This window comes from Macrobrachium rosenbergii, chromosome 31, assembly GCF_040412425.1.
Source record: "Macrobrachium rosenbergii isolate ZJJX-2024 chromosome 31, ASM4041242v1, whole genome shotgun sequence".
NCBI lineage: Eukaryota > Metazoa > Arthropoda > Malacostraca > Decapoda > Palaemonidae > Macrobrachium > Macrobrachium rosenbergii.
The window spans coordinates 10428611-10439812 of record NC_089771.1 but is presented as its reverse complement, the minus strand read 5'-3'; the positions used below and the strand labels follow the sequence as shown (position 1 = coordinate 10439812).

Genomic DNA, 11202 nt, shown 5'->3' with positions numbered 1-11202 from the left:
GATAAGTAATATAAAGAGACGATTATGTATCTTGCTTCTTTATATTTGTCTATATAATCAAAATAGTCAAATGAAAGAAATTCGTGACAGATTTAAAATGAAAGTAGTATATACCTGTACAACTGATTTAGAAGATAAAGAGCAAAAGGAGACTATACACTAATAGCCCTGATGAAAGAAGTGCTAAAATCGAGATTGTTTAGGTAACAAGAAGCACCAACAGAGTCTTGGAGTAAAAAACGTGTCAGAAAAACAAAAGAGGGATTAGGTGCTGCTGATGAGACCTTCTGTGTAAATATGCCAGGAGGTCTTTGAATCTTTGTTAACAAAACCAAACCTGTTTTTTCGTAATATCAGATTAATCATCGCATAAAAAGCTCATTATTCATTTTTTTCGAGGAATGGTTTATTGTTGGTTACGTAAATATTTATTAACAAGCATAAGTTGTGACTAGTCCTATTTCTTCACCAAGGGAAACGGCGTATTGTAGGCAATTAAACAAACACTCGAAGAGACAGACTGACAGACAGACAGAGAGAAGGGGGCCATGAACGAAAGAAATACCGTCTGTTCATCAGTTAACCGGGAAAGGTACACGGACATACAGAGAGAGAGAGAGAGAGAGAGAGAGAGAGAGAGAGAGAGAGAGAGAGGGGGCGTGAATGAATGAAATAATGCCTGTTCATCAGTCAAAGGGAAAGGCACACACACACAAGTAAACAGACAGACAAAGAGAGAGAGAGAGAGAGAGAGAGAGAGAGAGAGAGAGAGAGCGTGAATGAATGAGACGGGAAAGGTACATGCACGTAAAAGAGAGAGAGAGAGAAAAGATAGATAGAGAGAGAGAAAAATATAACTTTTTCGATTGCTCATCAGTACCTTATTCACTTATAATTAATAAATCTAAACAAGACTTCACGCACAAACAAACAAACAACAGACCGACAGACAAGAAAGAGAAACAGACAGACAGACAGGCCACTGCTGTCCAAAGTAAAAAAAAAAAAGAAGCAGACAACTAACTGTCTGAAACCAAGAACCACACTATGTCACCGCCCACGTGCAGTTAACAGCGAGACACCGGTCAAAAGCGTGTGTGTTTTATGAGGATCGAATTGCGACGGCGTATCCCACTGATGGCACAGCCTCTGGGGTGGCATGTAGCCACGGGAAGGGCGGCGAGTGGGCGGTAGTATGGAGTGTCAGAGACGCCCGTCAACAGCCTCTGGTAGCTGTTGGGGAACTTGAGACCCAAGCTTCAGTTGGCGCGCGTCCTCCGCACTCAGCGGTTCACGGCCACCTTGTCGCTTAGCTCACGGTGACTCGAACTAGGAATTGTGTTTGTGTATGTTTCGTGTGTCCGTGCGCCCCTCGGCTAATTCCAGATTGTGTTTCTTTCCTTTAGAGGTTTTTGAAGGAAAAAAAATTCATACTTTTTGTAGCCATGACGCTGATAAGCGTTGAGTTACTGAAAGATGGAACGTTTGACTTGAGGGCTGTGTGCGGAAATCGTTCTGACTTACGTTGAAATCAATGGACGTTAAGATTTGAAAGCTTCTTATTGCTACTTATAAAACGACGCATCAGACGTGTAAGTAAAAATCTGCAATGTTGTACTCTTAAATGAGAGAGAGAGAGAGAGAGAGAGAGAGAGAGAGAGAGAGAGAGAGAGAGAGAGAGAGAGAGAGATTGGTTATTATGTAATGCTTCGTCCACTAATATTATTTTTAAGAAGTGAGGATGAAATAATTTTAATAAATAAGTGAGCATGTTTTAAGTAGAAAAGTGTGTATTTAGTGCGTATAGTTAAAGCAAAAGCAAGAGAGAGAGAGAGAGAGAGAGAGAGAGAGAGAGAGAGAGAGAGAGAGATTGGACACTATTATTTTGGAGAAGTGAGGATAATGCTTCGTCCACTAATCTTATTTTGGAGAAGTGAGGATGAAGTAATTTTATTATATAAATGGGCAGGTTTTACCTGTTACCATGTACAAGATTGAGAAAGGAAATAGAAAAGTTTGTATTTATTGTATATATGAATATATATATATATATATATATATATATATATATATATATATATATATATATATATATATATATATATATATATATATATATTATCTATTTATCTATATATATATATATATATATATATATATATATATATATATATATATATATATATATATATATATATATATATATATATATATATATATATATATATATATATATATATATATATATATATATATATATATATATATATATATATAGAGAGAGAGAGAGAGAGAGAGAGAGAGAGAGAGAGAGAGAGAGAGAGAGTTCAACTGCGAGCACTGATAAGGACATCAACAAACTCTCTGTGGCTCTGCAGTATCCAGTTGTGAGAATGATTAATGATCTTTTAAGCCAATATAAAGAACAACTGATCCATCGGTACATTGCTCATAGTTATGGCTTGTGGGCTGGCCCCTACGTAATCATTTCACCAAAGAATTATTGTTTAAGGTCTACCTATATTCCTTATTCGCTGCGTAACGAGTTATTGCGTATGTGGATACGCGCGCGCGCACGCACGTACGCAAAGATTCGCTTAGGGTACTATTAGGTACTTGAATTACGAACACTTGCCACAGTGGACATCTTTGCCGAATAAACACAGATAAAATAAATAGGGATAGATGCCACATCGCGCCAGAATTGAAATATGAACATGCTAAGCTTCTCATAGGTTATCTCTTTATAAATAAAAAAAGAAACTACAATATGAAATAAAACAGATGTTACATATTGACAATTAATTTTTTAAGAAACTGGTGTCATTATTTTTTTCTGGTTATTCATTCTTATTCATTTGTCATACTAACTTACACATTCATTAATTTGTATCTTAAATGTGCATATTACTTTGTGAAAACTTGTCTGTTTGAATGATGTAAGTAGTGTTTGTTCGTGAATAATAATAATAATAATAATAATAATAATAATAATAATAATAATAATAATAGTGAATGCCTTACATCCTCAAATTGATTCGACCTCATCTGAGGCTCACTTGAGCAATAATAATAATAATAATAATAATAATAATAATAATAATAATAATAATAATAATAATAATAATAATAATAATAATAATAATAATAATAATAATAATAATAATAACAAATGTTGGCCAATCACTGTCCAATATTAACGTGGAAAAACGAATTATCAGGAAAATTGAGAAGACTCATTATAGAGCTGACACAAATAATGCAGCCATCCCATTTAAATAATAATAATAATAATAATAATAATAATAATAATAATAATAATAATAATAATAATAATAATAATAATAATACCTGAATGCATCTTTACAAAGGCACCCACATGTTTAATCATCCACGAGATCAACGCGTCATTTCCCAAGAGACCACATTAACTCACCCCTCTTTATTTTGGCTTATATTCAGGAATTTGCCAACGCCTTAAGGCAGTCTGATTTCCTTTCCCCTTATGTAAACGTTTGCGGGGGGACCCAAAGATCACATGATAACGTTTTTCAGAGATTGGAAGACTATAGTTAAGTTACTGACTTTTTTTTAATTAGGGGGAAACTAAGCTTATGTCTATTGAACAAGCAAAGAAGATTGGAAGAATATTGTATAAGTTGTGATTTTTTTTTTTTTTTCACTTAGAGGAGACCAGACATATCTACTGAACAGATATAAAATAATTGACCTGTATTTAATGCTGATTCTAAAGGTTTTTATTTTTTTGTAGAATACACTGTAAAACGTGATTTTCTCAATTTCTGTTAAACTCAGAAGCAACACGGGTTAAAAAGGCAACAATATGACTTTGCTTTGTTTCAATTCAGAGAAAAAGAAAAGAACTATTAAATATTATTCCTAATAGATATGATACCTAAATAAAATCTAATGTTGCCTTTTCTTTTTATCAAAGTACAGGAACACGAAGTAAACAATTACTCGTACCATATTTGTAAATATAAACAATTACCAAGACCATATTTGTAAATATCTTTATGTTTATTCAGTGTGGTATTCTCATATATACATTATCTCTCGTGTTGATTTTTGGATTATTGTTTGTTTATTTTCTCTTGTTACTGTTTCAACCAGATGGTGGTGACAGTTAGTCCTTGAAAGCTTGTAACTTTTGCGAAAAAATCTCCGTTAGTTACCATCCTGTATATATATACATACATACATACATACATATATATATATATATATATATATATATATATATATATATATATATATATATATATATATATATATATATAGATAGATAGATAGATGCAACAGAAGACTTCCGTGGAAAGCGGAATTATTGTTCCTTGCCCTACATGGGTAAAAGCAGTTTTTCCTTGAGAAACAGGTTGTCCAAATTACTATTGGAATTTTACCCTCAAGTTTGTCTCAGTCATATTCAGGCCTAAAAATGTAATACAAAAGTTTTTCAAGTTCAGAGACGCGGTGCCCAAAGACCTACAGTCATCTGTAGTCTATATGTATACAAGTAGTTGCTGTAATGCAACTTATATTGCTAAATCAAAGCGCCAGCTTAGGGTCCGTGTCTTGGAACACCTAGGCCGATCAATTGGAACAAACAGGCCACTTAACAAACAAGCATTTAGTGCCATTAGAGAGCATTCTCATCAGCATGACCATCTTCTGAGTATTGATTCTTTTTCTGTATTAGCCAGTCGGTCTAGTGATGTGGAGCTAACCACAATTGAAACATTATATTCCATCAGAGAAAAACCATCACTCTGCAATAATGAACAGTCAGTTGAGTTGCTTTGTTTTTAATTCTATCTTCTGTAACTATCTTTGTATTTGCCTTGTATTCCTCTCTTGACTCTTGCTTTTGTAGGTTAAACGGTACTGTTCAATCAGTTCCTCGTTGGACGGGTCGATATCGTTTTCGGCTAGCACTTTGCTGGGCCTGCGTTCGATTCTCCGACCGGCCAATGAAGAATTAGAGGAAATTATTTCTGGTGGTAGAAATTCATTTCTCGGTATAATGTGGTTCGGATTCCACAATAAGCTGTAGGTCCCGTTGCTAGGTAACCAGTTGGTTTTTAGCCACATAAAATAAGTCTAATCCTTCGGGCCAGCCCTAGGAGAGCTGTCAATCAGCTCAGTGGTCTGGTTAAACTAAGGTATGCTTAACTTTTTTTTTTTTTTTGGTACTTTTCAATTTTAATTCTTGGTAGTTAGTTCTGATGTGTGTAATTTTATTTGATTTTAGTGAGTGTTTTTTTATTGTATTTATTTGTTATTTTTAGATGCCTGATGATGAGGTATGTTAGAACCTCGAAAGTAGTCGCAATAAAGAATGTTACCCCAAGTACTGATCTACCTATTCCTTACCTATATATACATATATATACATATTTATATTTATATATATTATATATATATATATATATATATATATATATATATATATATATATATATATATATATATATATATATATATATATGTAAATGGATTAAGTACAATGTATGTAAATGTGTGTGTGTGTGTATGTGCCAGTATGACTCTGAAATGATCTGAGCAATTTCAACCATATGACTTACTTTCTAGAAATCAGCACTGTGGGGATAAGACATCACTAATACTAAAGGGACCAAAAGGGGTAGGGGTGGGAAGGGCTTCCCTGAAAGGGGCTGGATCTGTCCGTGAAACGGGGCTGGTTATGCCTGTAGACTTAGTAACTTTACAAATTTATCATACCTAATTTCGGTACACATATAACCTACTATCTGGAAAAGAATACTGTGGGGGTAAAACATCAATAGCACCAAAGGGGGTGGGGGTTGGGAAGGGATGACAGAGAGAGAGAGTGAGAGGGAGAGGAAGTGAGAGAGACAGAGAGTAGAGGGGATGTTAGGGAGAAGAAAGAAGGAAAGAGACAGGGAGTGTTGGAGAGAGAAAGTGAGAGAGGGAGAGAGAGAGGGAGAGAGCGAGAAAGAAGAGTGAGAGGGATAGGAAGTGCGAGAGAGAGGAGGTGTTAGGGAGGAGAAAGAAGAAAAAGTGAGAGAGAGAGAGAGAGAGAGAAAGTTTATTGGTTGCCATTAAGAGTTATCCCTGGCAGCACTGGGTTGGTCAGCTTATGTATATATGTGTGTAGAATCTACTGGTCACTTTTACCAGACACATATGTAATTCTAATAGCCACAATGTCCTCTTAACTTCTCGAATTCTTCGTGCTCTTTTGGATATGCTTGTAACTACGAAGCCGTAACATCCAAACGCAAGTCTCTTCAATTTCTCGCGCTTGGATGTTACGGCTTCGTAGTTACAAGCATATTCAAAAAAGCGCGAAGAATTCGAGAAGTTAAGAGGGCATTGTGGCTATTAGAATTACATATATATATATATATATATATATATATATATATATATATATATATATATATATATATATATATATATATATATATATATATATATATATATATATATATATATATATATATATATATATTCATATATATAATCAGATAAATTCATATATACGACAACTTACTAGCTGAATCCATACACGTGCCTATGGATCATATTCATAAAATCCTATTATTTTATTCCATCAGCATCAAAGCTGTCCATGTTCTGACTCTGCAAAGGAAATATGATGTTTCTAATCAAGTGAGTTTCTCCCTTGAATATTGAGACGTGATATGTTTGTTAAATGGAGAACCTGTTTTTATTAGGTCATGTAGGTGCGATAAGTTGCATTAACCGTGATGTTAAGACGTGATTAACGACTCGAAGAATTTTGAGAATCGTTTGACCCTTTTTTGGGTAGATTTTTTTTTCTCGCTGTAAATAATAATAAATTATTCCTCATTTAATAATTTATTCCCATTTTATTTATTCCGTGGCAAATTAAAACTTTAAACAATTTAATGGGACTAATTCGTCTCTAAATAATAATAATAATAATAATAATAATAATAATAATAATAATAATAATAATAATAATAAATAATAATAATAATAATAATAATAAGAATAAAAATTCCTCAATTCGTGTTTATTCCTTGTATTACCAAATTAAGCTTTCAGCAATTTAATGGGACTTTGATTCTGTAAATTATGAATAATAATAATAATAATAATAATAATAATAATAATAATAATAATAATAATAATAATAATAATTTATCCCATGTACTGTCAAATCAAACTTGAAATGTAGTTATTACTCTTATAACCATTATGATATTCTAATGTGAAAACCTATAGATTCTAAAAGAGAATAACAACAACAACAATAATAATAATAATAATAATAATAATAATAATAATAATAATAATAATAATAATAAATTAATTTAAATTATAAAAGAAAGGTCCACTTGATCTATATAAACTGATTCTGAAATTCAATATATCTGTGCAAAATGTCCCCTTCTTCATCAGCTAGATGATTCTCACGGGGTTTTGGAGAAACTCACATGTTTGTCTGACGTTGCTAACTGTTTACATACGTCGATAAAGGAACTCAGCCGAGTGATTTATCCTTCAGGCCCTTGACCCTGAAAGGCGAGAGACTATATAACGTCCAGATGTGTCTCGTTCGAGACCTTTGAGTCCTAGAGTCCACGAATGTTAAAATTGGTCTGCGTATGTTTCAGAGAGGGCGTGAAGTAATAACTGAGACTTCATAGGTTTCCTTCGTCTTTCTCTATTGTTTCTTAATACTGCTGCTTATTAATTTTGTAAGGTGTTTGTTTGTTGAATCTCTCTCTCTCTCTCTCTCTCTCTCTCTCTCTCTCTCTCTCTCTCTCTCTCTGTTGGCTGGCCTCTTATTGAGATATATGGACAAGTTATCTAATTTCTTTTTATAGTTTTGCAAAATAATGATAATAATCATCATCATCATCATCATTATTATCACAACAGCAACAACAACAACAACAACAACAACAACAACAATAATAATAATAATAATAATAATAATAATAATAATAATAATAATAACTACAGGCCTATCACCTGCCTACCAATAATCTGGAAGTTACTAACAGGTATCATTAGTGAAAGGCTACACAACTACCTAGAGGATACAAACACCATCCCCACCAAAAGAAAGGCTGCAGAAGGAAGTGTAAGGACACAAAAGACCAGGTCCTGATAGACAAAATGGTAATGAAGAATAGTAAGAGAAGGAGAACAAATCTAAGCATGGCATGGATCGACTAAAAGAAAACCTTCGACATGATACCGCACACGTGGCTAATAGAATACCTGAAAATATATGAGGCAGAGGAAAGCAAATACAATGCGCAACTGGAATACAGTACTTACAAGCTCTGGGATAAGACTAGCAGAAGGTAACATCAGGAGAGGGATCTTTCAAGGCGACCCAATGACCCCACTGCTCTTAGCAGTAGCCATGATTCCCATGACGAAAGTGCTGCAGAAGATGGATGTTGGGTGCCAGCTCAAGAAAGGAGGCAACAGAATTAACCATCAGGCTGTAAGGATTGTATCTGGGGATATCAGGATGGAGTTTGGAATAGAAAAATGCTCCTTGGTCAACATACAAAAAGGCAAAGTGACAAGGACTGAAGGGAAAAAGCTTCCAGACGGGAATAGCATCAAACACATAGATGAGACAGGATACATAATCTTCTTTTAACGTGTTTTTTTTCCCATTTGTATGGGGTAAGCACAATGCCTTCTTTTTGAAGGACTTTGATTTGGCTTTTGGGGTAGACTTTGTAGTCTCGATCGGCTGCCCTGCCTGTCATCACTTAGACCCTTGTAGCATATGTACATGTATTGTACCAGTCACCAGCGCACTTTCTCCCAGCAGCGAGGAGACGTTGCACGGTTAGGTCGACAGTCGAGACGTGTGAGGTGTCTGTTATGTTTTTAGAAGATGTGGCTTTGTTTGTGTGTGTATTAGTCTGTAACCTGGGAATAATAGGAGGAGGGGATATAAAACACCAAGAAATGAAGGACACGATCTGGAAAGAATATATGCAGAGACTTAAGGCGATACTCAAGTCAAGACTCAACGCCAGAAACATGACGAAAGTCATAAACACATGGGCAGTACCAGCAATCAGATACAGCGCACGAGTAATGGAGCGGACGAGGCTGAACTCTGCAGCATCGACCAGAAAACTAGAAAACACGTGACGATCACAAAGCACTACACGCAAGAGCAAATACAGACAGACTATACATAACACGAAAGAAAGGAGGGAGAGGCCTACTAAGCATAGAGGACTGTGTCAACATCGAGAGCAGCGCACTGGGGCAGTATCTGAAGACCAGTGGAGACGAGTGGCTACGGAGTGCATGGGAAGAAGGACTGAAGAAAGTAGACGAAGACCCAGAAATATACAGAGAGACAGGGGAAAGACAAACAGAACAGATAAGAAAGAAAGTGAAAAAATTTATAAGTATCAAGACCTGATAATAGAAATAGAAGGATATGGGATATGCCAGTGGAAATTGTACCCATAATCATAGGAACACTAGGCACGATCCCAAGATCCCTGGTAAGGAACCTGGAAAAACTAGAAGCCGATGTAGCTCCAGGTCTCTTGCAGAAGAGCGTGCTATTAGAAACAGCGCACATAGTGAGAAAAGTTATGGACTCCTCAGGAGGCAGGACGTAACCCGGAACCCCACACTATAAAAACCACCCAGTCGAATAGGATGACTGTGATAGACCAAAATAATAATAATAATAATAATAATAGATATGCATTGACTCTCTATCAAATGCATATGTAAGGATACTTATATATGAAACAAGAAAAAAAACTTCCTGCATAATAACAAGTCTAATTTTTTTATAATCCTGAAAATGCATTTGTTGATACGTAAAGAGACTGTTATACGTAAAGTTTATGGAATTCATTTAAATAAATTGATCAGGTGTTCTGGAAATGTATGCAGATAATGCCTAATCAAATGCAAATTAGGAGCAAAATCTCGTGTTAAATTATAGCTTTTCCGTCTCTGATTAATTATGAAGATAATTAAAAGGGTCCCAAGATAATCTCCAGGGTCTTCAAAGGATTGCTTCAGATTTTAAGTCATTTGAATAAGTCCTTTAATTTGCATATTGTTACCGAAGTTGGTTAAGGGAATAAGAATTATTGGATTTTTATTCAGAGAAATTGTTTGGTTTTATGTCAAGATTATGTATGAATAGGTTATAACAATTTTTATTATGCCTTATATTTTATTATTATAATAATTATTCTTTGCAATCAACACGATTATTATTATTATTATTATTATTATTATTATTATTATTATTATTATTATTATTATTATTATTATTATTATTATTATTATTATTGTCTGTTATTGTTTGTGAAAAACTTTTCTCATGACTGGTTATCCTTGCAATAAAGCCACTAGATACTGATACTCACAATCTTCAAATTCAACCAGTCTGATCAGTCCTTATGCCAGTCACTTCAAGACAGTAGGATGAATACTTTGCCTTCCTCAAAATAGTCTGAATAATTCCCGTCTTGCCTCTGCTTGAGTGGCATGTATCAGATACTTTCATGATAATTATTATTGTTATCCAGAAGATGAACCCTATTCATATGGAACAAGCCCACCTTAGGGGCCATTGACTTGAAATTCAGCTTCCAAAGAATATGGTGCTCATTAGGAAGTAAGAGAAGGTGAAGGGAAATACAGAAAGAAGAGCTCTCACTTATTAAAAACGAAAAATAAATTAATAAATCAATAAATAGATAAAAATGAACTAAACTGCAAGAATTAGGGTAGTAATGCATTTCATCTTCGCTTGAACCTTTGGAGTTCCAATTGCACGATATCCTCAGCAATACTGTTCCACAGTCCAACTGTGTGAGGAATAAAGGACCTCTGGAACTGAGGAGTTCGACAGCGAGGCACCTTTACTGCATATTGGTGCTGCTGATCAACGAATCTGATTGCTCTCGGTAGGAAATGGGAGTCAGGGATCAGTTGTGAAAAGACTGGCTGTTGTTATAAAGACATTCTATCGTAGTCTTTACCAATGGCTTCAACAAGAAATTACGGCAATTTAACGCAGAAATATTCATGTATTGTCACACTTTCGCTTGCGTGTAATACTTCATAAGTTGAGTTAAGTCTTATTGGTTGAGTTTGAGTTCATCCATGCCTCTAAAACTTCATAAAATC

The 11202-nt window shown here is 34.5% G+C and overlaps 1 protein-coding gene across 1 annotated transcript in view; it reads left to right on the top strand.

Annotated features, from left to right (window-relative positions):
* The first annotated feature begins 529 nt into the window (after positions 1-529).
* Positions 530-11202, top strand: part of LOC136855364 (probable G-protein coupled receptor AH9.1) — an 80656-nt gene continuing 69983 nt past the window's right edge. The window contains exon 1 of the mRNA XM_067132283.1: positions 530-1592. The gene's annotated coding sequence lies outside the window, so the exon portion shown is untranslated. The remainder of the gene's footprint in view (positions 1593-11202) is intronic.